The 27250-nt window shown below is 36.6% G+C and overlaps 1 protein-coding gene and 1 long non-coding RNA gene across 2 annotated transcripts in view; one reads left to right on the plus strand and one right to left on the minus strand.

Annotated features, from left to right (window-relative positions):
• The window catches only part of LOC133846155 (dnaJ protein homolog 1-like), a 140085-nt gene that overhangs the window by 92328 nt on the left and 20507 nt on the right, over positions 1-27250 (plus strand). The window lies entirely within an intron of this gene.
• On the minus strand, positions 20758-21893 carry LOC133843473 (uncharacterized). Its single transcript, XR_009894507.1, has 3 exons — positions 21762-21893; positions 20812-21706; positions 20758-20772 (listed from the first exon to the last, which is right to left on the minus strand). It is a non-coding gene; the product is annotated as an uncharacterized LOC133843473 (long non-coding RNA).

Genomic DNA, 27250 nt, shown 5'->3' on the forward strand with positions numbered 1-27250 from the left:
TTAATATACAGTTTTAAAACGATAATATACTATTCCATCCCCATCAAATTTTCCCTTGCGTGTTTTTTAAGCAATAAATTGTATCTGTCATCGAAGTGAATTTAATGCCTAATATGATTAAGACTGTTTTTCTCCCCAACGAAACGAAATACTTAAACTTTGTGAATTAAGTGCATACATAATTTGGCCTTGCTTGTTGCGCAATTTCTTTATACTTGATATATTCTTTTTACCGAAAGATTTTACAATTGAATTTCCATGCAGTTGACTGCGGAATTGTGTCCACTGTTAGCCAGAAGCAGAAGCAGGACCAAGAGAGAGAGCTGACTCTATTGACTCATCGTTGATGGCTTGGCTGTTGGACGCTGCATAGATTTCAATGGCTCGCGTTCTGGGGTCCCAGCCTTGGGGGGGGCGTTGCGTCATCAGGACATCGGGGACGCCTCCTGCCACATTACTTTTCCCGTAGCGGCTGAAAATTTGCATTGCTGATATTGGAAGGTTTTTTTTTGCAGTTGTTGTTGTGCGCACACTTTGTTTTCTTTTTCTCTTTTTTTGTCTATGATTTATGGTGGTCCGTTGTGTGGGCGTGGCTTGGGCGGCAAGCATCGAGCATCCCCGTGCACGTCTGTGCATGTTTTGCGGTTGCGTTTGAAGCTGAAGTTGAAAACTGAAGCTGAAGCTAAGGCTGAAGCTGTGAGGGCTGAGGACTGAAACCATCCTGAATCAAACCAAAACCGAACCAAACTGAACTGAAACTGAACTGAACTGAAATGACGAACAAACGCTTCACTCACTCGCTCTTTGCAATTGGAATTCAAAGTCCTTTTTGGTTTGGCAATTTTGTAAGCGAAATTGCCGCTGTCTCGCACTCGTTATCGTTTTTTCTGTGTGTATGTGTACGTATGTTTTTTTTTTTTGGCGCAGTTATTAGAAGAAACGCTGCCCAGTTTTTTGAACTGCCCCGGGAACGGGTCACAGTTGGCCTGGCGCAGGACAGCGTTTTGTATGTGATGAGGGTTTTTCTTCCATTTTCGGTTCCCCGCTTTTTTCCAAGTTTTTTCCTTTTTTTCGAGAATAGCACAGGGTTGACATCTTGCGCTGGGAATTCCGGTTTCCGTTGCAGTTTTCTTTGAAAGCTTCAAGGGATCTTTCTCTGTTCTTTTTTTTCTATTTTTTACCCGACTTTCTCGCTAGGCAAATATATTTGGCTCACTTTGTTGGCATATTGCATTGCCCTTGTTGAAATCTAAGTTAAAGCCACAGTCATTAATATCAAAAGTTCAGCTCAAAGTGTTAACAACAACAAAAAAAAAGAACTTTGCAAAAGTTCCTTGACAGTATGACAATAAAATTGTTAGATTTCATTTTGATGTGGGTCCACAGTTCAGCACAATTCACATACGAGTATTTCAGCAAACACCGAGTTATGATTTTGGAGCGAGTTGAAGAAGTGAATTAATGTGAAATGAGCGAGAGTTATTTTGTAAGCATTTATTTTTTTTTTAAACATAGGATCACTTATTTTTAGATTTTCAACTATTTATATAAAGTTGATTCTGACAGGTGGAAAATCTAAATCTTTATTGAACCGGTGCATTTTATCATTTATTTTATTTGATTGATTCCAAAATAAAAGTATTTTCCTTAGGATAAGAAAAAATTGTCTATTTTACATCATTTTTGGAATTGCAAACAGAAATAAAAATATAAATGCGAATATTTATATTTATTCAATTTATTTAATTTAACCCAAAATAATTGCAGCATATTTTTTTAGATAATTTTATTTTCATGTATATATTCTACTTTGTTGGTTTAAAATAAGTATTATTACAGATCAAGTTCATTCCGCAAAATTCTTCTATTTCAACCTTATTATAATTTAGAAGGTGAAAAATATTGGAAGAGAACCCTGAATTCTAAATGTCTTGTGTGGTTCATTTAGTAGATAGGCTGAAATTGAATGGATTAAACTAAAACTGGCTATCGAATTCATTAAATTATTCCCCTTATACTCTATGCCAATGTCAAAATATGTTTTCATAACAAGTTAAATTATTAATTATAATTATTGAATTATAGCAATGCATCACAATCAAGTAAATATATTGTATAGAATACTTGCTGCAACATTATATAAAATTTATTGAGTTTCATTGTTTATGTTCTGGTAAACAAATCGATGCTTTTCTCAGAACTCGCCACATTTGCCATCGCAGTACACAGAAAACAGAGCTGAGAGCATCGAGTACCGAGAATCGATAGAGAGGCTCTCATCTTGTAATAAGCCCCATAAAGCATCTTGACATCTCCCGCAACGATTGTCCGGGGGCTGTTTAGGCAAATGCTAATACCATTTGTCAGCTACAATATTTATGCATGAAGCAATTGAAATATCCATAAATCAAGCACTTAAAGCCAATGTGTCTGGTCTGGTGTTGGTCCGCCGCAGCCGCAAAACTCAAATGTGTCACAAATGATGCCACTTAGTCATTTACGTTTGTGCAACTATTTTTGGGGGCCATCGAAATACGTAATCGAATCGCATGTCGATACATACTCAAACACTCAAACTAAGAGAGGTGTTTTTATGATCATGGTTCCAATTTTTTGTTGCTGGTGTCCCAATTCCTTGCTTATTACAATGTCAAAATCGTGAAATCATTTTACATATGTATTTTCACTCTATGGGTCACCGCATATTGTTACCATTTTGATTTCATTTTCATTTTCATTGCAGCTGTTGTGTATTTCTGTCGGCTATGTTGTTGCCATAAACTTTGACCGTCGGCATGAGTATGGTAAAAAATATTTCTGTTATTTGAGTTGTTTGCGTGCTTTGCTGATTTCACAGTTGAAGTGCTGCTCGAAAGCTGGCTTCGAATTAAATAGCAAAGTTTTCCCCCTTACAACAAACACACACTCATACGCCGCTGACTTACACAACGAGCTGCCAAAATATCGCATATTTTCTTTTTGGCCAAGCAAAAGGGCCTCCGACTTTGCCTCATTCGGCATTCAAGTTTTTGGTCCAGTTTCCCATGGTGTTTGTTGTGTTCTTATTCTTCTTTTCTTTCTTTTTCCCGCAGCCACATTTTCATTTTTTTCTTCATTTTTCATTTCATATACAAGTCGGTGCCGGGTGCCTAGGAAAAAGCGAAAGCGCAGACATAACTCCTAGCATGTGAGTACCTGAATGTGTGTGTGTGTTTGTGCTTGGATGTTTGTGTCTGTGTTATAAAAAGGCTTGTGCTACATTTACATTATGGCGCGCAGCGACAACAACACTAAACAAACGGCATAATCTACAAAAAGCATCTCGAATCTCAGCACCGAATAGTTAAACACACCAACTAAAATTACATTTCGGAAAGCACACTACATTAAAAGCAAAAAATAAATAATATAAATAAGAAGAATCTCATTAAAGTCCTGCCAAAGGAAAGCAAAATAATTACTAATAAGCTTAGTATTATATACATATAAACAATCAAATATTAAAATGAAAACACATTTTCCTTTTATTCATTGTCAAGTATAAACATACGAGATTGAGAAAAAATGATATAATATATATGATATAATATATAATGAATTTACTTACATAAAAATGAAAATAATTAAATTGTTAAAGTAAATATAATAGATTATATATGAATAATAATAATATTAAATAATCTTAAAAGATCATAACAAATACAAATTAAGCTGCTGTTAAAAAGATATTTTTTTAAATTCAATTACATCACATAGTAAAATAAATTTGCATAGAAGCTTCTTTAAGTTTTTTGATGATATTATAATAGTACACAAAATAATAAATTTGTAGAAAAGATTCGTTAATATTTTTGTTTCGAGAGCCATATAAAAAATGATTACATACTATTTTATTTCATTTTGTAACTTAGAGCTATACTTTCAATAAATTGTGTATAAAAAATCTTCCCCAGAAATAATAAATAAAACGATTAACTTTTTGATTTTCATATTCAGTTGTATATCTACAATCCTACACTTTGTTCTCATATTTAGTAGCATATTTCAAATTTAACAACCGCATTCTGAACTTGTCTTTTACAGAGCTTTATTAAGCTGCGTCCTTTCACAAAAATCATAATTAAAATATCAAAAGTTGAGAAAAGAGTTGTCATTTACTTGTCGCATTCGGTTAAATACACTTGAGATGAGTGTATCGTCCTATGTCAGCTGTGACTAAATGTGTTTAAGCTGCATTTGCAAATGTGACAAATATCATCAACGGCTTGAAATACCCTTAGTGCAGTTGTCAGTCGGTTTGCCTGGCACACTAACACTCCAACACCTTGCATGCCCTTTTTGGCGGGCATTACAAAACTTTTGCCATGTTTTTGAGTGTGTACGAATGTCTGCCTTCGTATGTGTGTGTGTCAGACCCAGGTCCCAGACATACATAATTGAATGCTTGAAAAAGGCTGGCTGGCTGGCAGGCAGGCCGAGCAGACCGACAACAGCAACAACTAGAGCAACAACAATGAGAAGAAATGGTTGCCTTTCACAACATCCTGGCCATGCCATGAGCCTGCTATGCCTAGTGACTGTGCCTGCTGCCTTCTGGCTCCTGGCTGTGTCAAGGCTTTACACACACACACACATAGAGAGAGAGAGAGAGCGAGAGGCGACCGTGTGCATTGCTTTAGGCCAACAAGGAATGTTACAATTATGTTCTCTTCACACTTTTCAACAATTTATGTTTGGTATGTGAATGTCTCCGTGTGCAAAAGCTTTGCCCAACCACCGCTTGACACTTGGAAAATGCGAGGACCCAAAACAACAGCAACAACAACAACAATAATAATAATGGGAACAACAATAATAACAACAACAATTGCGGCCCATTCTGCTGCCTTGGCTATTTACAATTATATTTTTCTCTCTCGTTAGTTATTGTATTTATGTCGTGGAGCTAAACTTGCAACTTTCGCCAAATGATTTATGTATCCAATTGTTTTTAGCTTCGTTTTTTCTACTTCTACTTCTTCTTCGCATTTTGTGCTTGCCACAGTTGTTCCGTGGCCATTTTGTTGTTTTGCCTGCGCCAACAATAATTCATCGCAAGGCAGCGTGTGGCATAAACAAGTGGCAACAGTTTGTCAGCAGCCAAGAGCCTTAAAAGATCTGCTCGGTTGCCTGCCATTCTTCGTGTCCGTGCTCAGCTGCAGCATTGTCAGCGCTTTAAGACGCCGCCGCCCCCACGCAAATCGCAGTTAAAAAATGTCTAGCGAAAATTGACGTTGCAGCGTTCCGCACAAGCACATGTGCAGGCATTTGCCTGTCAGTGGCAAGCAAGCCAGCCAAGATGCTGAGCGTGGGGCATCTTTATCACGGCTCCAGCATCATTACGTAAGGCTTTTTCTCTGGCAATGGGGGAGCACCGTTTTGGCTTACGTTACGTATACGTATCGTTGGCATCAAACCATGAGCAGAACTTGGCGCATGCAAGTGAGAAAACGGAGTGGAGCAACGCTACAAGGCAGCTTCTAGGCTGAAAGAAAGGGGAGAGCAGCTCTTGATGGTGCCGCCCTCGATGATGCCGCCTGACTGCACTGAAACACACAATGGAGTTATTCCAACGGAAAAAACACATGCACTTCCCGTCGATGTTGACAACGCAACGATGCCAGCCAGCCAGCCAGCCAGCAAGGCAGCGAGGCAGCCAGCCAGCGATTGCCAGAGGCACCAAAGTTGCACCAAACAGAGCCAGTGCAACACACACACACGGCGGCACACGATACACGCTGCACGCTACACCTAAGCGATGTCATAGAGCATGTGTGTGCCATGAATGAACTCTGCAGCGAGCAGCCAACGGATTTGATGAATGCCACACATATAGTTGGCAACTCATCAAAATTCAATTTCTCCTTTGCTTAGGCATACGATATTTGGTAATGATTTATCTCTTGAAATTCCCCATCAATTCTCAATTCAATTCGTCACTCAATTTTGTAAACAATTTGCAATACAATAAATTGCTCAATATATTAAGTTTATTGTAACATAATTCAATTTCAAGTTTAAGCATACATGTTTAAATTTCACTGTCAAGATTTATGTTACTTAATAAAGCTCTTTACTGCAGATAATAGCTTCCATTTGATGTGCAAATTGCGTTTCATATGGAATATAAGTATATTCAATGCTTCCTTGTCAGCTTTTCCTTATTAATTTATTATTGACACAGAGAAAATTGTAAAATAATTTGCTCAACAAACTTGCTAAACAATTTTCTTTTGCTTAGAGATTATTTAACTCTAACTTTTTATTTGCATATTATTTAATGATATGAATCTTTAAATGAATAACAAAAAATATATTAATTTTGTAAATTAGTCAGATTTTTGATGGGAATAAAAAATATTCAAAGACAAGCCTGGTATCTAAGATATTATAAATATTTAGTTTAACAATTTCGACTTTTTAAAATAGTTGTATACTATGATTTATTTCTATTTAAATAAGTTATAGTATACATAATTCATTTGGAGCATATTTCGATCTAATATTCTATTTAATGATGTGTTTGAATTAATCTTGGATACACATAAAGTTTAATAATTTGGAATATATTATATTTTTATTTTATTTGTAATAATTCCTTTTTAATACATTTAAAGTTGCTTAAATTATGTGATATATGTGATATTCTATTTTAATAATTCAGTAAATAAGACCGACTTAAAATAAGTTTTATGAGACCATGAGAGCTCATTCAATTAAAAAATTTTATATCAAAAGATACCAAAAAACTAAACATTCATAATACGTAATTAGTAAAATATCTTGTTATTCTATTCTATTGAGATGTGTGAAAAATGCATTTTAATAATGGTGGCAGTTTTAAATAATTGTCTATTATTACATTTCTATTGACTTCATGAAATTAAACTAACTAACTAACTATAACAAATTATAACTTTTATAATACAATTGTGAAATTTCTTAAATTTTATCTTGTTTTATAGATTCAAACTATCGAAGTCTTCGATAGCAGCTTGGTCGGTCGACTTTGGCCGAACATGTCATTTGCATCGCTTGCTAACACACTTTCATCACTTTGGCCTCTGGGCCGCATGGGTGTTTCCCTGAGCGTTGCGATGCTCCTATTGCCCCATTGCCCAGCCTTGTTGCCCCACTCCCCCTCCTCTCGTCACCCTCCTGCCATGCACTTACGCCCCTTTTGCATCCATGATGATGCACACACAGCTGCTCTCGCTCACCCGATTTGCTCGCATCAACGTGGCAACGTGGCAAGCTTCCAAACGTAGCGAAAGGCAACTCGTAAAATGCAAATAATGCAACGACGTCGCGACTGCGACTGCGACGATGGCAACTGGCAGTGACTGCCAGAGCTTTTTTAGCCCCATCGTATAGTATGTGTAGTATAACTAGAAGATTTTTCATATTTCTGGCTGCTGCTGCTGCCGCTGCTGCTGGAGACCGACAACAACTACCGAAAAATTTGCGCAGCTTCAAAATGAAACCGAGCATGCAAAACGAGGCGACGAAGAAAGATGCAAAGCTTTAGAGCTGAGGGGAGAGAAGGGGAGCAGAGAAGTGGAGTTACAGTGCCAGGGCCACAGCGCACAGAGCTCAGATTAATGGATGTTGATTTTACAAATTCAAATGGCAAAAATATGCAAGCAAGTGTAAGAGATGCCTGCAAAACGACTCCAACTTCAACTACAATTCCAAGTCCAAATCCGACACCATCTCCAGTTCTCTCCAGATCCAGCTTCCAACTGTGACGACGACGACGACGACGACGGCGACTGCAGCCAGGGCATTGTTGTCGCAAATGCGATAACTTAGCTACCAATATGCGTTGACTGTCGCCAGCATAGAAGGATGAGAGTTATAACAGCAGCAGCAGCAGCAGCCGCTGCCACCAAAAAGAAGATATAACTCAATGCATATGTGTGGGCGAAACAGATGAGGGAAAGAGGAGAAGGGGCAAGAACAGGGGCAGGGGCAGTGGCAGACTCTTGGTTGCATTGGGAGCATATGCACGGCTGCATTTGTCAGCGAAGCACAAAAATGAGACAAAGTGACGCTAGCTGCCCCCCAACTACAACAACAACGGAGAGAACCTACTGCCGATTTCAGTTTTCCAACTACCAACTACCGACTGTCGTGTGTCGTGTGTCGACTGTCGACTGTCGACTAGCAACTGCTGCCCGATTTTGCACTGATCTGATCCCTTGCCTTCTGTGCTCCATTGTGCTCCATCCACTCTAGGCCATACCACAGCAACGCACAGCACAGCACACACAGCCTGTAAGTTGAGCATAGAAATAAATGCGCATTTATGGCAAGCAATTCAAAAGTCTTTAAGATTTTCACATTCCATGCATTGTGTCTGCCACAGACAAGCGACAGCGCCGAGTCATTTTTTTTGCGCTGTGCTACATATCCTGTAAGCCGCACTTCAAGCGCAACCATATTGTTGCTATTTAAGTCTTGACAAGTTTATAAATTATGTTTAAGTAAGGCATATTACAATTCCTTTAAATAAACATTTATGGCGTTATTTAATTATATAGGGAACATAAAAATAAATACAAACAAATACAAAATATGTTAAAAATATATAATATATAATGAATTACCAAATTATATTTGTATGTACTTTTATCAAATGCAAAAAGGTTAATGCAAAGCACTATAAATAAATAGGAATATATTTTAATGTTTACGAAATAAAAATTAAAATTATTGAAGTATTTAAAGCAATATATATAATGATAAATAAATATGCGATATTTACCTATTTGAGTTTTAAAAATAAATAAAGCAATGACTTCAGTAGTTTAGTTCAGTCTATGATTTACAAGTGTTTATTATTGCTTAGAATACTACCATTAGCTTCAATTTGTTATAGACAATAATAACTACAATTTTTATAATTTCTGAAAGTTTGGTTGAGAACGGATAATATTGTATGTTATATAAAAAATACTTTTGTATAGGCAAAAACACCTACTTATGTTACGTATATCTATATATATATATATACTTATGTATATCGTATATTTTGCATGCATTAATAATCAATATACCAAATATATTCATTGGCATATTTTTAGTATTTTTCGGATTTTTTTTATATTTTTTGGGAATTTATTTGGTATCTCGCTGTAGCTTTCTTACTTGCTTTATAATAACTTTAAAATGTTTTATTACTATTATTAAATGAATTGCTTTGAAAGCGATATGACAATTTAGATTTGTGTTGGTCTTACAGTTTGCAAACGATATCTATCTCAGATTGCAGCGTATCACGGCGTCCATCATCTAGGGGCAACTGGCTTCATTCAAAAGACTTTTTGTTAGGACTGCGTGCAATGCACATAAATCGAAATCCGCACCTTCTTTGGCATTGTCAGGACGAGCCATAGCTAGGATGCCTTGACTTGCCTTTGCCTTTGCCACTTGGTCTTAGTCCTGGTTTGAACTTGGGCTGGTCTTCGGCTTGGGTTTGCTTTAGCTTGGTTTGGCTTGGTTAGATAGCGAGCGAGCGAGGCAAGTGGCATGACTATGACTATGAGCGACATTGTGCGATATGATAGCAGGACGCGCGCGTTTTATTGTCGTTGTAAATCGTTGCCGTACGTTTCGACATTAATAAAAGTTAGCAAATAACTTAAGAGCAACAGAGAGAGACAGAGGTAGCAGGAGAAAAGGAGAGAGAGAGAGAGCAACTGATTGCGATAGCAAGTGCTTAGCAGCGGCATTGAGCAGTATAAAAGGTCGAAGGGCAGAGAACGAGGCGGTTTCGGTTTTCATTTTTATTGTGCTCGTCATCAAGTTGATTGTTGATGACTGCCTCCTGGCGTTTCTTCAACCTCTTCAGCTACTGCTGCTGCTGCATATTCCCAACTGACCAGGATATGGATATGGCAAGCACAATGAAATTGAGTAATTTGTTGGGTCAGGCGGTCAGCGTTGTGGTTTGCATAGCCAAACAGGGCAAACAGGCAAATCTCTCTGACTCTCCCGCTGACGACTCCTCCCTCTCTGGAAAACTGATTGATGTGTATGCGTGTAACCTGCCTCCAACTGTGGTGGACTACTTGCGTCTCCTTGCTGCTTGCTGGCTTGTGCTAAAACAAATGCATTCGAATTGCAGTCGAAGACGTGGCCAACTGGGATCCAGGGACTTCAGATAAGCCGGCACGCACAGACGCTTCGCTGTCAGCGTCTAAGGGTTTTAAATTACCAACACACAGACGCAGACAGAGAAACTTGGCAAATGCTCCAGAGCACAGAGGATGGCATAAAACAGACACCAGGTAGCAGGTATCTCATTCCTGGCAGCAGCAAATAGATTAGGCAATGAATTGATGCGTAGCTGCCAGGCCAGAAGCTGAGAGTTGAAGTTGTGATAACCAAACCGCAAGGAGCACAAAAAAAAAATAACAAAAAAATGGGAAAAAAGAAGTTGCCGGCTGCAGGCGAAACGAAGCGAACCAAACCGAAACCAGGAGTTGAATATTGAGCAGCACTTGATAAAAGGCTTAGGACCCAGGATATTCGTTAGTGCATCACCCCTTTTGCGGCCACCGATAGCAATACTATTCTCGAACACATCTGTGCCATGGAAGGAAGTCAAAAGAAAAAACATGTTTTTGTTACGAAACGATGTGACAAACTATTGGATATGCAAATGGCTTTTTTGCTGAAGACAATCTACCAGCAAAAACAAATGGATAGTTTAGATAGACGATGGAAATGAAGAAGAGCCCGTATGATTTACAGAACATGACACTTCTATTAAATGCTTACCTTGCTAAAGATGGCCAATTTAAGAAAAGAAACTCAAAGTAAACTCTGCTTAAATTACATTTGAATTGGCATTGAAATATCATTTTATTAAATTATAATTTAATGTGTAATTGTCTTTAATGAATCTTGAAATTAATGAGAAATGGTAATGTAAGCCAAAAATTAACAGGTTTTAAAAAAGAAATCAATAGCTTAAATAAAAAGATTATTAATGCTTACATAACAAAAGATTTCCAATTTAACAAAAAATTCAAAACAAAACGCAGTCCAAATTACATTTGGATTAACTTTAAAATACTCGATGTACTTATATAAATTTTTAATTTAATTGAACCAACATAGGAATGTCAGTATTGAAATGTAAGCTAAAATTGACTATCTGTTAACTATTAATATTAATTACTGATTAACAATAAGTTGCATTCAAGCTTAAAATTGCAAATTAATTTCTTGCATATCAAAAATATTGATTACATTCCACAATTCAAATGGCGTTGCAGGGAGATTATTACATTATTATATTTTTTAATTTGTAATAATTATAAGCTGCTATTGAAATTAAAGTCCTCAACAGTTGCTCATATTTCTGGCTTAATTTTTGCTTCAATGGAATTTATTTAATAGGAGGTTAAGAAGTATGCAAACATGGCATTTTATAACTTTGATGAGAGTCGCTGACAAGATGAACTTTACACATTAGAAATGTGATGACCCCACTTAATGTGATTAAACCCCACTTGATATTTTTAATTCCCGCTCTCAACTGGCATTTCAACGTAACTCATTTGCAGCGAACTCATCGCAACCAAGCCGAACCAAATACTCATTTTGTTGCTTCCGCAAATTACAAAAGTCTACACCTTAAGACTTTGCCATCATCATTATGATTGGTTGTGACAACTTTTGTTACTTTGTTGTGCTTGCTTGACGGCTTTTGGCAAATGGGTTATTGATTTTTAATTTACCGCACACATTCCACAAGACATTTACTTACTTACTTGTGCTCCCTCTCAGAACTCCAACTCCAACTCCAGCTCTACCTCAACTTTTCATTACTCTCATCAACTGGAAGTCTGCATGTGTTAGTTATGTTGTTGCTGTTGTTGTTGTTGTTGTTGTCTATCCATCTATTCAGTTGACAGTCGCTCATTTTCGCATTAAAACTCGAAAACTTTCATCATTTTTCAATATGCTGTTGCAGAACTTGCAACATGCTCGCTCCTCGTAACTTGCAACTCTATCAGGACTCTCAGTTGACGAACAACCCGGCAACTCATTAATAAAACACACACACTCACACACGCACACACATACACAACGCTCACTCGAAAGCAGACAGTCAGATATTACACAAACATACAAACGTAGAAATGTATGTAAAGCGAGCAACGAGGTAACGTGTAATTGCATTTCTTTAGAGCGCCGGTTTCTTCACATCACATGTCATTCGAGGTATAACGACTTTTGCTTACGCCCCAAAAACTGTGCTATCAAACGCAATGCAATGCAATGCAAGACACGAACCGAACCGAAGCGATGCAACCACTAAAAGCTAACCGATGCAACTGCAACACAGCACAACACAGCATTCACATTCATTAGGGATGGCTGAAAAATCACTGCGTATTTCTGGCATGTCACGGCGAAACTATTAATTAACACTAAAAATAACTGTGTTCACTGCGGCCACTATCAATCACCGCATCAAAAGGTTACAAGTTTATCAGCGCAGAAAAGCGTTGACAGCCTGTAGTTTGCATTATAATAATGCTTTGTTTGGATCGCTTACTATTTGGTAATAGATTTTGGGCAAGTATAATAGTTTTATGTCCGTGGAATAAAATAACAATGTAGTTTTATGAGATGGATGGTAATTAAATGATGGATGGTACTTATTGCTTAACTATACAGTTTAAATATATAACAGTTTTAAATTTCATCCTTACTATGTTATAACAGTGTTAGTCTCAAATAAATTACATTTAATTCAAGATTGCTAAAACAAGAGTGTTTAGACAGTATTACGCTTGCAGTAAGTTGTATAACAGTAAGTTGTATAACAAGTTGTATAACAGTTGAAAGCACACATTGATTAGTAATATTACGCAAAGCAATAACAATCAAGTTTACAGGAACACTATCAATTATAAAAGTTTCTAGTATAACAGTTTGTTGTATAACAGTTCGAAGTATACCAGTTTTTGGTAAATCTCTTAAAATTTTAACAAAAATTCAAAAATTCGTTACCGCTATACCCAATGTGGTTTGCAGTATAACAGTTCACCTTGGAGTTAAATTTAAATGTATAATTCCTATGGCAAAAGCCAGCTAACTGGTCATGGACGGTGACTTAAGATATTTGCCAACTAAGTAATTAAAAACGCTGTAAATTTGTGAAATGAGCGCATGAGATTCAGAAATCTATTTGCGATGATTCACGATGATTCACTGTTTTACATTTCACTTCATTGCACCACTCGGCAGGATGGCAGTTGCCAGCGGCTAAGAGGGGGATTGCGACGGGGCACACCGCACCGCACCACACCGCACCGTACCACACCGCATCGCACAGTACACTACACTACACTACTACACACACTACACACTGTCGAGCTCTTTACCAATTACGTGCGCTTCATTGCTCTCGGTGCCATTAGTGTGATTACGTTTCATTGTCTGCCCCGGTCTCTGGCTTTGGCTTGGGTCTGAGCTCTGGGGTTAGTGTGTTGCAGTGTATGTGTGTGGGGGTTCTTAGTATGTAAGTAAGTACGACTATGAATACAGAGGGAAGGGGGAGAGGCGTTCTATGTATGTGTGTGTGCGTGCCTTTCAATTGTGTGTCAAAATGTAGCCGTGACGAGACTTGACAGTCGCATACAGAGCAGATATACCAAATAGATATATATAGAGAGATAGAGAAACACACGGAGAGAGGGGAGAGGAGAGTACATGCCAGAGAGCCAGCCACGTACATAATTGTATCTTAGTTACTTACGATTGCACAAATTTGAATTCAATTATGTTTTACTTATATATTTCGCCTGGTCGCAGTCGCAGTCAGAGTCAGAGTCTGGGGCCCAAAAGAAATTGCATACATTTCGTCTGGAATTGAATTATGCGCCAAGTGTCTTCTAAAAGACATTCAGAGCGTTGGCTGAGTGGAGAACGCAGAGGGGGAGTGGAGGGAGGAGGGGGAAAAGTGGTGGCTACTCAGTTGCTAACTGTCGCTGCAGTTTATTGGCAGCCATTTAATTTGCAATTTTGTAATTTAAAAGGAAATTTTTCAGTTCGATAACTCAAATGATGCCAGACCATGGCTGACTGGCTTATTGGGCTTTCCTCGCTTTCCTCCTCCAAAGTACTGAGAGAGATAGAGACATGCCACCGCCCCGCCCCGCCCTCTCCCATCGTCGGCAACCGTTTCCACTTGCAAGCGCTTCAAATGTAAATTATAAAATTGCATTGCAATTTATTTGCGACCGTATTGATATAAAAGTTGCGCCCACAGACTCTGCGGCAAACATTTTATTTTCAATTTAATTTTGCGTTTTGTAATTAAAGCAAACACTTGGATTATTTATTTTATTTATTTATTTATTAGAACGCACAACTGATTTTAGCTCGTTGATTATTACGTTGCCTCCTCTCTGCTCTGCTGCTCAGTCGCCATGCATTAAATATTTACCATAATTGAAGTGACAAGCGCAAATGCCACTACATGGGCTATATGGAATAGGCCGAGAGTGCGCAACCCAAGCCCAAAACTCGACCCAGAATCAGAAACAGAACCAGACCAGAGCCAGAACCAGAGCTATAGCCAAAGCCATCGCCAGAGTCTGAACTGGGGCTGCCTGGCAATGACGGCAGCAGCTGCTAATTGTGTGCAAGCTCATTAACATAACCGCAGGCGATGCCCAAGCGCCCTCCCTCCGTCCCCCACTTATAACACCTCTCCTCTCTCCACCACTCTCTCTTCTGTAGCCGTCAATGTGGACAGCCCCCCAAATAAACAGCTGGCGGCTTCAGGCCACTGCACTTAGCGTAAGGGTGTCACGGTTTGGCATGCCGCATGCCAGATTGCCACATGCAACGAAAGATTGCGCAACAGTTTCTATTTAAATCGTCATTTTAAATGAAACGATTTTAATTTGCGCTTCAATCGCAAATTACAATCGATGCTCATTAATTTTGTATTGCAAGTTTCACATTTTTTTCATTTACTAAGCTTTAAATGTATTCATATTAGCATGCGAATATGTACTTTGATTAATTGTAACATAGATAAAATAATAGATAAATAAATCACATAGATAAAAATCAATCAAAACGATTAATTTTTTGTATGCTTTTAATGCAGATATTATTATTATATTATTATTATTTCATTTCTCCATCCTTTATTGTTTTGTGCACTCCGAATCTAGACTAGATTATTTATTTTTAACTTTATTTTCTTTACTTTTGTATACTTTGTATTTATGTATTTTACTAAAATTTTGCTTCCATAAAACCTTATATTCATTTTAATTATTATTAAATTTTGTTGTCTATTTTGTTTTAAATTTGTGTTTGTATTTAGCAAAATTATAAATTTTTTTTATGAAAAAAATAATATCTATGTTTATTTACGTATTTTAATAAACTATTTTTTTAATATAAAAATAAATATTTTAATTTGTAATTTAATTAAGTGGAGATCTATTCGAAAGTTGGAATTTTAAAAATACAGTTTTGTATCTCATTCATAAATTAAACTCTCCGTTACAATAAAAATTAATATAGATATTATACTTTAATGATCAATTGTCTTGGCAGAACCTCAATATTTAAGATTTAGTATACTTTATTTAAAAAATATATCTTTACATAATTTCCCATAATTTTTTAATAGTGTTTCATATTTTATCTCCGAATACAAATCATTATTGTGACTTAAGATCTCACAAGGCAAACACAATTTTGAGACATTTTATAGTTTGACATTATTTTTAAAAGTTCTCAGAGCTATAAGCCATATAAGTTGCTTACACACTTTCGATCCTTCTCGTTGCTTTGCGATACAAATCTTGCTGCTTAAGCTGCAGTGGCATATGACAAACTGTCTGTGTATATCTTAATGCCCCACTCGAGGTAAGCGCATGGCCAAAACCGACAAAATGAATTATAGCCGCTAAATTGTAAAATATACGCCAAATTCCGATAAATCAAATCACGTACACACACACACACACGCATGCATATACATATGTATGTACATAACATAAGCAGCGCACTCGAAATGAGTTTCGGTGAGAACATAAAAATATACAGACATATGCATTACGAATGGATGGATGGATGCGTGTGTGTGCTTATGCACAGCATAAATACCATATACATTTATGTATAAATCATGTTGGCAAGTTTTTATGCCTTTTGCTGGCCGCCAAAAAGACTTTCTATTAGCAGAGGCGGCTGCTGTGCTGAGCTAAGCCGAGTTGTGCTCTGCTGTGCTGTTCCCCTCTATACGAAATACGGTTCCCATCTTTATTTTTTTCGTAGGCTCTCTCCTTGCCAGAGATTTTTATTGTTCGCCTTCGTCTTCGTCTTGGCTCCTCTCCCTCATCTCTGTGGAGAGTGCATGAATATTTATGACGCAACATTTGGCATAAGTGGCACTCATTTTCAATAATCATCTTAAGCAGATTAAGTTAAATGTCAACCATTAGTCATAATGGGCAGCGCTTTTGTTGCCACACTCCACAATCGTATACTACATACATACATATATTGTATGTGGCAGATATTCTCGAACAACTTGCTTACATTTCGTATTCGTATTCGCATTCGCATTCGCAGTGGCATTTTATTGCTCCAGACTCGAGAAAAACGCATAAAAATTACTGAGAGAGCAAGAGCAAGAAAGAGAGAGAGAGAACTTCAGTCCTCGGTACCGCCTGCCCCATTTATTATGTGAATTCCCGTCCAGAGCCGCTGCTGATATAAACGCGCGCGCCACTTGAGTTAAATATTTTTTCCTGTTTTTTTTTTTCTTTTTTTGCTTGTGCTTTTCTTTTTGCTGGCTGTCTGGTTGGCTGTTGTTGTGCCACGGATTAGCCAAGAGCAATCGCCAGGAATGTTACGTTTTCATCTCGCCGTGCGATGCGTATAGCACAAAAAAAAAAAAAAAACTTTGAGTGCTTTCACTGCCTTGAATTGTTTGGAGTCTGCGGCAACCCAGCCACTGTGGCACCTTTTGCCATCGTGCCCCCCAATTGCGAAATCGAGGGTTGCAGTTTCGTGGGGGAGTTGGTCAGGTGAAAAGTGACGGCTATTAATTTGAGCGCTGTGCCAAATGACATTAGGCATGTTAAGCATTCTGTTGAATCACTTGAGCACTAACGAGCAGCCATTTGAATAGCTTAGCTGCCCGGCCACCTGAGCAGCTGGCATCTCATCCAAAAATCCCCTCTATCTTCGCCTGCCTCTGCAATGTGCGTGTCGTGTCAGGTGCTCAAAGAATTCTCTGTGCTTCCAGCTAAAGAAATGTCAAACAAGCTGGGGTCACTTGACAAGTTACTTCTACTACTTCACAAAAAATCTTCAACACAGATCTACGGCTCATACTCACTGTCGCAAATTTTACTTTACTATGCCAAAATTATTTTAAAAACAAAGACATTTAATATGGAATGCCGTTTTCTTGTGAATCAGACTTCATTTGATTAGGGAGAATCATAAAATGGAATCAAGAGTTTAACATTATAAAGTCAGTTCAAAAGACAGTTAAATCGTGTAGTTAAAAACATTATATGAAACTTTAACGAAATATAAAATGTGTTGTATCAAATAAATTGTTAAAATATGCTATTTTTGAAATCCATTTTCAATATATTAGATATAAATGTATGTCAGGTTTTTAATTGTTCATATATTTATAATAAATAAATACTTAAATATTTCTTCACAAAAAAAAACGAGCAAATGTAATATCCAAAACTTACATAAAAATTAATTACATAAAGTGATAACTAAATTATAAAAAAAGGTGTCTAAAATAGTTATTACAAGAACTAATACATGTAAGAACTAATGCTATTGCAGCTGAACGCAGTTTTAAAAAAGTTTTAAATTTCTTAAAACATTTTTCAAATATGTGTTCTTGTTAACCACCAGATTGCTAACGAAAGGGGCACTTTTTAAGTTTTTGACTCTACCAACCTGTGGCAAACATTTTGAACTTTGCTAACGAATTCGCCCCCTAAAGATGAAACTCAATCATCAGTTGTGCATACTTAACTACCACATCATAAGCTATTCAATTCGGCAAGAGATGCATAGTTGGTAGAACTTGTAGATGAAGGAAAGGGAAGGGCATACATAATAAATCTAAGCTGCAAATCCGAACTGCAAATCAAGCTATCAAGTTGGATTTAACCCACAACTGTCAAACTACTTCGACTCGTCCATACATATCTCAAACAGACGCAAACATTGCGTCACACATTCGTTGTACTTGCTTACACATACATATACAGTATAGATACTCATACTGATGTAAGCATGTGTGTGTGTGTGTGTGGCCAATGCATCCACTTGAATCACTTTACCCGAAATACCAACCGCAGACTGACAAATAATGCTAATGAGCGTACAAAAACTGCCATTTGCTAACCAATGAACTTCCGTCAATTGCAGCAAGAGGCAATGGCGGCTAAAATGGCGGCGTTTTGCCAAGTGCACGACCAGAAACACCAACGGCAACGAACATTTTTGAACTACTATAATAATAGTTAGTAGGGCAACCGCAGGGCACAGACTGTGTCAGACGTCGACGATGACGATGACGACGACGACGCGGCAACTGTGGAAAGTGCAGAGAGTGGAGAGTGCAGAGTGGAGAGTGCAGAGTGGAGAATGGCCCACTCACGCCAACAGCCTCAACTAAAACTACGATTCTTCTGCCCTAATGACACGAGCTGAAATAGAAAGTCGAAACAATGGAAAGGTATGGTTTATTAATTGAGTGGAAATACAATATTCAGCAGTACTTCATTGCAATAAACAGAAGCTTAAATAAAAAATGTATTATAGTATAAAGAAATTTACGGTTTGCAACTCTATTTAAGTGTTAAACTTCAGAATTGTATATTTTAAATTAACTTTTATATTAAACTTAAGAATGTTATGAAAAAAATGAACAAAATCGATTAAGTATAAAAGTTTGCTTGTAAAATTAAACCAAAATTTTTATATATTTTATTTTAAAACTTAATTTTTCTCTTAAATAACAAAAAGAAAATTAATTATGGTTGAAGATTATTACACATATAAAGGAAGGAAAATTTGTTAATTTTAATATAACATAATCCTTCTAATAAATGTGTCAAATAGTAAAAGCTTAAGCAGAAATCCCTTCAAGAGCTTTCCAAATATTATTTCCGAATTTCAGCTAATGTCATTGGGAACTTAGTTGAATCCCTGCAAGTAGCTGGCGTTGATTGGACTCTCTGTGCCTGCCGCCGGGCATTTATGTCAGTTTGTCACGATAGGCGATGGAAGCACAGAGATTACCTTGGTTAAACTTAACAATGGCGCTGCCATGGCACGGCCAACAGAAACACAGACACAGGGGCCAAGGATTGACAGGGGAGAAGTGGGGAGGAAGTTAAGGGTTTGGACGTTGGCATCATCAAAATGCAACGCCGTGCCGTGCGGCTCAGTTCTTGGCCCGAGGCTTTTTTGGCCAAAAATGTAGAAGGCAGAAGGCGTCATGCAATTGTTGTTGCTGAAACGATGAGTTTTTTGAGGTTGTGGAGGGAAGGGGGAAGGAAAACTAGCAAAACGTTTTCTGGCTTGGCATCGCGTGCAGAGCTGTTGAATCGCATTAAAATCAGTTGGTGCATCTTCACTGACTGCAATTTTTTTTGAGGGAAAGGGAAAAAGGGAAAGGGGACGCAAGACCCTCCGAGTAGTTTGGCTCCTGTGCGCTCAATTGGCTGCTGTCAGCAGCATTTTATGTTAATTTTCATTAGCGCCATTGCCATCGACGCGCTGCCAATTTGTATGGAAAGTGAATTTGAAACTTGCCCCGCACCGCATCCCGAAACAAAAAACAAAAAGTGTGCCAATCGGGCACAATCCAATCCTGGCGCCGCACCGAGAGGATCAATTCGAATAAGTGGGGAGAATGGAGAAGGAGAGTGGCTACATTGTGGATGCAATAAAATTGCACAACAAAGTATTTTTCAATTAGCCGTGTAGAGTTGAGGCTCGTAAAAACAATAAATGTAAGCGTGTCTCCTACTATCTCTAGCGCCATCTCGTTCTCTCTCTCTCTCTCTCTCTCTCTCTCTGGCTTTTTTTCGGTGGTGCATTGTTGCGTGAGTTTTGTCGAAATTGGCAGCAATTGGTAGACTTAAGCGCTGGCACAAACATAAATTGTTTAATGGTCGTCAGCGTTGGCGTTCGACATTCTGCGTTGTTTTTCAGAGGGTGTTGCTTTCGTTTTTTCTTTTTTTTTATGTTGCCTCAAAGATTGTGGTACTCTGTGGCATTGCTGCAATTTTAATATTTGTTTTTTATGATGCCCAAAACAAAATGAACAGCTGCAGTTTTATAGCGCGGAGTGTATTTTTAAACCATACCAAAGCGAAAGCTTCTTTAATTGGCCAGACGCACTAGAAATGGCTGGAAAAATTCAATCAACTGAACAAATCATGCGGAAAAACTTCTATTACATTTTGGTAACTTTAATGAATTTTCAATTTAAAACCAAAAAAAGGGACAAATTAAGATTAATTGAGTAACCAAAAAATTAAAAAACCTCATTAATTAATTATACCGATTATGGTTTCTTAGTTGTAGTTTTACAAATAAATGAATATCAAATCGATCCAATATCGTTCCCCAATTTGCAGTTGATTCTGCACTGCTTGTATTTTCTCTAAGCTTCGAAAACTTGCAAGTCTTGCGTTCATTTCATGACATTTTAATTCCCCTTTTAACAAAATATGAATTCGATTCAGTGAGAAGATCAACAGATGTCTCGTTTATTTGCCTGTCAAGCCTATCTTAAATGTAAGTGTTATAAATAATTCAATTTCATACAAGTAAATTGTGTCTTATCTTGCCATTCTGAAATCATTGAGGAAACATTTCAAACAAATATTCAAGAAAATAAAGCCAACAAAATGATGAAATTCATTGCGATTTGCACTCGAACTCAAAGAGACTCAATATCGTTATGCTTGCGACTCTGTCTTGCTATCAGCTTATATACAGAAATGTCTGTATAATGAATTATATACATATTTATTATGTATGTTATGTCTATATTATGAATTATATATAATTATCAATCTTTATTTTATTTATAGGTATATATAAATGAACATATGTATATTTGTATGTATGTATGTATGTTTGTTTGTTTGTTTGTATGTATGTATGTATGTATTTTATCCTCGTAGACAATCTCGTCTTCTTGGCTCAGGAGTTGTAATTTCACAAATAAATAAATACTCATTTATACATGACTCGACGTATAAACGAAATTCTCCATTATTCACTTGCCCATAAGCGCAGCGTTTTGCCCCTTTAGCAGTATTCGGTTCACCTTTCTGCCACAATGGAAACTTTCCCTTGTGATTTCCAGTGGACAACGACAAAAATCTATTACCTCTCATGTACAATAAGTCAACCCAATATCGTTCTCCACTTTGCAAGTGATCTTGCACAGCTTTCGTTTCCTTCAAGTCTCCGAAATATAGAAGATTTCCACGTTTTTCATGACATGCCATCCGAGCTCCCCACCAAAACAATTTTTCTTCATACTCAATATAATACAGCCTTGACCCAATCTTCTGAAGATCACTAGTTGTCGCGTTCCTGTTAACCCATTCTAAAATGTAGTATTATAAAATAAATCAATTTCAAACAATTAAATAGTGTCTTACTTAGCCAATCTGGATCCGTGAAGGAAACATTTCGAGCAAATATGCAAGAAAATAATGCCAACAAAATGACGAAATTCATTGCGACTTGCATTCGAGCTCAAAGAGAATCAATATTATTGTGAGTGCTACTCTGAATTGATATCAGCATCTATACAGAAATATACTAATTATGAATTGTATATTACCATCAGCCTATATTATTAAATATTTTTGTATGCGCGAAGACGCCTACTTATCAAGGTTCATAGTTGCGTTGATTGACAATCTATTATATTTGGCACTCTATTGTGAATATAGTACAACATCAATACACCAAAAGTATTCGTTGGTATATTTTTAGTATTTTTTCAATATATTAATTTAGTATGTTTTAATATCAGTACCACACTATCTTGCTTTAATTCAAAATGGATAGCGGGTATCTCACAGTCGAGCACACTCGACTTTAGCTTTCTTACTTGTTAAGTCTTAATCTTTAGACTTCAGCTTTGCCACACAATGTATAGGAGACATATGTATTCTATATTTCCTAGCATAAAGTATAAACCAATTATAATTGTTTTGCATTAGATCTAATATAATTATAACTTATGAACAACAATCTATTAATCTATCCATTAATGGACACGTATTACTTTATATAAGTTGTAGAATTTCTTGTCTATAACGCGCATCTTTTTCAATAAATTTAAGTACACATTTTTTTATGATGTCATGTGCCAATTCTCACAAATTTATTTATCAATATACATTCTTTTGTTTAATTTTTAAGGCCTGACATTTTGGTGTTGCTGTTGCTGTTGTTGTTGTCGTCGTTGTTGTTGCTGGCAACATTATCATTGTTCAATTAAACTTTTCAACTGAAAATCGGCTTTTGTTTTATCGCACGGCGTCTGTCGATGCCAAAAACAGAATAAAACTCCTCGAACATGTAGAAAAACCCACTGCGAATCGCAATACCAATCCCAATCCGAATGCGATGCAATGCGATGCGATGCGTTCCGGGCATTGTCATTGTCATTGTCATACTCATTTTTGTTGTTTTTGTTTTTTGCTTTTTTCATTTGGGCATTGCGATTTTTAATCGCCATATCACCAGATTCACGCTTGCACGATCTACTACGCACATTAAGTGCAGTATCCCCAATCTGAGGGGAAAAAACGGTAGACAACTGGACCAGAAAAGAGACAGAGATATACAGAGAGAGAACGAGAGAGTGAGAGTATGCTAAATGCATTTTCCAAAGCTAGCACAACAATAACAATTACTGTTTTTGCCATACCCTATAAGCAACATTCACTTGGGTGTATTAAGTAATATTGAAATGGTTCCATCTTTAGAATAATAATTATAGAGTGCAGGCAAAGCACCATTAATATGACCATTAAAATAAAACTGGTAAGTTTATTTGTATTGGAAATTCTATCATATTCTGTAGTAATACAGAAATAATTCTCTCACTTTATATAGCGGTTATATTTATTTTATTATTATATTAAAGAAAAATATCAAAACCTGTTTTAATTATTAAATCGTTGTGAATTTAACTCAAAATTTAAAATAGTTGCACACCGTATGCTTGTATTACAGGGTATTTTTCAGTTGGTCAGCATATTTGTTGATGTGGCTGCAGTTTGACTTAAATGTTGTCGTTGTTGTTGTTTCTGCTGTACGCACAATTGTGCAAATGTGACATCATCATTTTCATGTTTATGTCGAACAAGTCAAGTGCCATTTACACACACACACACACACATACTCGTACATGCACCGACAACACGCATGTATAGTGTGTGCATTGATGTAGTACACCAGTATATGTGTGTGTTTATTGGTATTGGAGAGAATAATGAATTTTCCCAGTCTGCTGCTGACTGGCCTGAAATGCTGTCTAATGAAGCAAGCCTATGCCATAAAACCCACTAACTGCACTGACTTACTTACACGAATTTGATTCTAAGCTCACTCCCCCGCTTCCTCCTCTCCCACTCTCGCTCTCTCTTCACTTTCACCCTCCCTCTTTTGGCCTCTACTGATTGCAGTGCCAATGGGCGGCCATCATCAGCGTACGCTCTAATTAGTATTAAGTGGAAATTATTTCTTCGAGTACATTCAATTTTTTATATAGGCTGCATGCCAATTGATGTGTTATTGTACTCGTATGTGTGGGAAAAGTGAAGTATGCGATTGCCGAGAGTAGCGACGATAATTAGTTACAATCGCATAGAGAGTAGAGCGACATTTAATGAAGGTTGACATGCGGAAATGTTATCGTTTAATTATTGCTACACAATTTATGGAAATGCATTAAGATGATGTGTGCGCCAGTTATCGTAATCATCGAAGAATTTTCAAAACTACGAATATGTGGTAATATTTCTGCCCTCATATCGGTCAGTGGGTGTATATTAATTGGCCATTGCCAACACTACGAGTAACTCTAATTATAGCCAGCTTGCTGATGATGATTTCTGATTGCCAATGAGAAAAGTTTCTGCAGTCATAACTTGGCTCGATTAATTTACGAGTAATATAGTCGAATAGTGAAATAATTAGGCAAACATTTATCAGGGAAATTGAAGCACTAATGTTGATTATTCATTTAGACGTATTAATAATATAACTGAAACATATTGTTTCAGAATGCAATTGCTGCATCCAATTGCTCATTATTGACAGACATATTAAATAAATAGCATTCATAAATAATAAATATTATTAAATCCTTAGAATAATATATTGAATTGAATAACAGCTTCTCTGAAAAAAAAAAACAAAATTAAAAAAAGGAAAACGTAACTTATATAGAAAACGAAAATATTTAAAACAAAAACATCGTCTTTAATATTATCATATTAATAATAAAAAAAGTAAGGACAAAATTAAATTTGTAGAAAAAAAATTGAAAATTAAACTTCTTTTATAAATTCTAATGTGTAAACAGAAATTAAAGCAAAGTAAAAAAATTTTGTTACAATTACAATTATGTAAATAAAATAGAAGAATAAAATCAAACTCAAAATATTGTTATAATTATAATTATAAATAATAATAATAGCAAAATTTAAAAGAATAGAAATGATTCGAGTAAATAATAATCTTTAGTATTTTATGTAACTCAAAAATAACTTTATGCAAAAGCGAAATCAAGATTAAATAAGTCGACACTTTTTATAAAATTATGTGATTATGCAAATGTTTTCAAGAGTGCAAAAGTGCATGGCAAAATTAATTGGCTACTGTGCGTGATGTGCGAAGTGATTGAAAATCAGTGAAAAGCATTTCCACCTTATGGCATAATTCCCAACTAACATCCATTGGACAATCGAAGAACACTTTTAGTGCTGCCTTGGGGCATTCCAGAATTCAGCTGTCAAACTTTTGGCACTTCGGCGAAACCACTCAGTGGGACTTTCGAGCAACCGAATCGCAATTGCGCAATGTGTAAGTACACACAGAGTGTACACAACAATATAATAGTTGGAACTCTTGGTCCAGTTTGCGTTCCCTTGATGCCAGTTGCCTTGAGGCGCTCTATTGCCATGTCGCCCTGCGGTGCTCACAGCTGTTCATGTTGCTGTTGCTGCTGTTGTTGCTCTTGTTATTGCGAAAGACAGAAGTGAAGTCGCTTTGGAGAGCTCGGAGAACGCTCGGTCGGTTGGCTGAGGCAAAAGTTCCATTTCCATTTCCACTTCCAGTTCATTTGTTTGCCTTTGTTGCCACAACAATTGGCGACGTCGTGTCAGGCCAAGTTTTGCACAGTTTGCACTAATTAAATATAAAATCTATTCTGTTTTCCTATACACATACATATACATATATATACAAGTACATATTTATACATTAATTAAGACTTTTGAGTGTGGCTGACACACAGCACACACAGACATAACACGCACACACACACACACAAAGCAAATATGACAAAACAATAATGAAAGCTTTGACACAACTAATTGCCTGTGGCGTTTGCTGTCTGCTCCAATCTCTGTCGAGTCTCGCAATCTCACTCTCACTCTCTCTGTCTCTCTCTCTTTTTCTTGCAATGTCTCTCAAGTTGAGAAGATGGAGATAGAGATGGCGATGGCGATGGCAATGGAGACGTCGACAGCGCGCCGACTAACGAATTTGTAATTGAAATAATGCAATTTCCGTTACTCGTTTAAAATACATTTTACAGGAAATCGCAAAGGGCGCAGCACTCGCTGAAAACTTAAACCAAAATTCATTAAAACTTTGCATTGTGCTTTCCCCGTCCCGTCACCCAAACCTCGTCTCGTGTCCTTTTTGCATGACGTGCTGACTTGGCTAACTCCTTTCTCTCACTCATTCCTCCTCCCACTCTCCATCTCTGTCTCTCTCCCTCTTCCTATCGCTGTCTCTTACTCGTCCACCCACGCTCTATCTCTCGCATGGTTGCTTTTGTTTGTTTGTGTTTGCGCGCCCTATTTGAATAGGTATCCATTTTATTGTTTATTTTAGACTTTGGGATAAGCATGTCGCGACTAATTCCAATTAATTCAGCAGACAAATATCCTCGAAGTACGGAAGCAAACTTGAGCTCGAACTCGAACTTCAACTCAACTCAACTCAACTCGCCTCAATATAGAGCAGAGCAAAACTGAAACTGAAAATGCTGAGCATGCAGCAGCATCTCGTCTTTTGGCTTTTTCCATTTCAGTTTGGTTTGGATTGGTTGGGCTTGGTTTTGGCTTGATTTCGGCCAGTTGTTTGCCATCATTGTTCTTGTTATTGTTCATGTTTTTGTTGCTGGTATTATACGCTCGTCTTTGCTGCTCTTGTTGTTGGCAAGGTCGCTGGCAAAGGCACAACAAACATGGCAAGCCACGCTTGCAACAAAAACTATTGCACAGTGCTTTCATCATGCTCATAATTATCGAAAATAAAACAAGGTGGAAGTCGGAACTAAATTGATATTATTATGCAATCATTATTTTTATAGAATTAAAAAAAAAATTAAGTTTGTATTTAATACTATAAATATTATTTTTGTTAAAATATTTCACAAAGAAATTTTTTCTTAACGAACATTCTTTACTCTTACTATTACTAATCAAATTAAGTAAAGTAATCATAGAAAATAGAACTAAAAACAAAATATTGCATTTTAGTTAAATATCCATATTTTACATCATATGAAACAATTTACACCCAAAATTATAGAAAAAATTAATTTTATTTTACAATTTATATAGATTTGGCAGGAATTCAAAACAAATCTTTGATTTCTAAGAACAATTTTAAAATTTACAAGAAATAAATATAAAAATATTGGTTAAAAATAGTATTAATTTATAAATTTATTAAATTGTTAAATAATAATTATATAGCCAGAGCACCTCGGGTCTTTACTTTGTTTTAGTTTTACTATTTCCTTAAATTTGAGATGTTAATAAACATTTCATTTTTTTTTAATAATTTTAGTCTCTACAAATAATAAGTACTAAGATTATTTGTTAACTTCAAT

This window comes from Drosophila sulfurigaster, chromosome 3 (genome assembly GCF_023558435.1).
Source record: "Drosophila sulfurigaster albostrigata strain 15112-1811.04 chromosome 3, ASM2355843v2, whole genome shotgun sequence".
Lineage (NCBI taxonomy): Eukaryota > Metazoa > Arthropoda > Insecta > Diptera > Drosophilidae > Drosophila > Drosophila sulfurigaster.